Raw genomic sequence first — 2,421 nt, 5'->3', positions numbered from 1 at the left:
GCCCATTCTGTGGCCTGATTGGTTATAGCGCCGGACTAGCCATATAGAACCGTGGGATCGAATCTCACCAGTATCAAAGTTTTTTTTTTTTTCAAAGATTCAATTTTGTCAATGTCAATTAAACACTGGGGCTGTGCCTTCGAATTTTGTTTTTTTTTTCGGCTGCATGTTTCAAACGACTGGTATAGCTGGTAAAGAGCAATAAATTAACTGAGAATTTTCACTTATTAAAATAGAATGCTAATTTATAACGAAATCGTCCACATTTTACACAGTTGCAATATTTCATTCTACCTGAACATAATCCACGGGATAGTTCATAAATAAAACCACTTTTTCAATAGGGTCTCCAGTTAGCCTAGTGGGTATGGCTATGGATCACCAACCCGGAGACGGCGGGTTCGATTCCCGTTCCAGTCGAAAACATTTTCTCGACTCCCTGGGCATAGTGTATCATTGTACTTGGCTCACAATATACAAATTCATGCAATGGCAGGCAAAGAAAAGCCCTTCAATTAATAACTGTGGAAGTGCTCAAAGAACATTAAGTTAAAGCGAGACAGGTCAAGTCCCAGTGGGGACGTAGAGCCATAAAGAAGAAGAAGAAGAAGAAGAAGAAGAGAGAGGGTCAGGTAAATATGACTAATAAAAAATGTTGAGGTTCCATACGAAAAATGAGACATGGAGGAAATATAAAAAAAAACTTAAAAAATTTCTGCCGACAAAATAATGATCAAAATACACATTTTTATATTTTTTTACACTTCTCACAATCACGAAGATGTTTTAAAAAATATAAAACTGTTGAGTTTGCTCATTGTCTTAGCGGTAGAATTTTTTGTCGCTTAGCCAAGCATGGACGCAAAAAAAAGGACGAGGTGTAGGAGAGCAAATCTGAATTCCAGATCGGCATCTTTCCAATTGATGGCTGGATAAACAACCAAGCATAATTTATTCTGACGATCGAACATTGATAGTGAAAAATAAACAAAACAAATATTTGACAAGTCAGAAGATGGTTTTATTTAGAAGGTTGTACCGGGGATACGATATAAAACTATGATACAACCCGAAATACTAAGCCGGTTTGCATATGAAGTCCAGTAGATCATTATAAGATTGGCCCAACTAGCCAGAACGTGGGCCATAGGCGGCATATAAGAGCTCGAGAGGACTTTTAAGTCGACATCAATGGTTTTATGGTTAGGGTTTTCGAATCGCTAAAAACTTCAATAAAATCAAAATTGTTACTTGGGTTGGGACGGGGATGGTTCTTAGCATGGTCTGATACCCTTCCCCCTCTGGAAAGGGTGGCTCTATGGAGCTCCCAAGAAACAATTCGAAATCATTAATAAGCATATCTGTTTAACAAGCGCTTTACAAAAGCGCAGGCAGTAGGCAAAAGTAGATGTTTAACAAAGTTTTAAATAAATATTGCATACAGTGAAAATGACATTTTTGTTCACCATATTTCTTTCAATTAAACAACTAATCGAACAGAAGTTTAAAAGAAGTTGTTTGAATTCTCCATCATTTTCTGAATAGAGTTTTAATGATGAAAATAAGTTATTGTCAACGCGTATGATGCCGTTATTCCACTTAGAAGTAGCTTTAATAAAGTGTATTGAGTGTTGACACTTGCTTAGTCACCTTATTCAGCTGCACTAATGAAGTTTAACTGGACAATGAATGCAGCATTCTTTAGAATAATGTTAAGCTTAAAAAGAACAACGTTGATCAGTGGATAGTACCACTAAGTTGCTCCCAAGCAACACAGAAAACATCTTTGGAGATCAATATTTCCAACGATGTATTTTAAGTGCATTATAAGCGATTCAGAAAACATCTTGTGTTAATATCCAGCTGTAATTGTGCTCACAGAAAACAAACTACAAAAAAAAGTGTGATTGTTTGGATTACGTATGAAATATTTTGATAAAACTATTATAAAACAAAAACATCAGTTAGCCAATCAGTGATGAAAGCAAACACTTCATAACAACAGAAGGCAACTAAAGATTAAAAATGAAACAAGATGCAAATAGTGTATGCGTTTATTTCAACCATTCCTGGGAGGCTCTGGTTGATGGGGGACAGTTAGTGGTTCAAGCAGAGTGTCTACTACCTGGAAAAACCTGGAAAACCGGGAATCCTCAGGGAATTTTATTTAACATGGAAAAACCTGGAATACTCAGGGAATTTCTGGAGTACTCAGGGAAATTTAACTCCGATAAAAAAAACATTGGGTCGTATGAACCTGGTAGTAAAAATCCATATAGAAATTTCGCTACAAGGATTTTTCCCAGCAATTCCGTCAGAATTTCTTTCTAAAAACTTCTTTAAAAATACCTCCAGGAATGTCTCCCAGGATTTCTTATAAAATTCCTTCCGCATTTTTGACGCTATTTTTCTTGGTATTCC

This window comes from Aedes albopictus, chromosome 2, assembly GCF_035046485.1.
Source record: "Aedes albopictus strain Foshan chromosome 2, AalbF5, whole genome shotgun sequence".
Taxonomy (NCBI): Eukaryota; Metazoa; Arthropoda; class Insecta; order Diptera; family Culicidae; genus Aedes; species Aedes albopictus.
Note: the sequence above shows the minus strand (reverse complement) of the source record.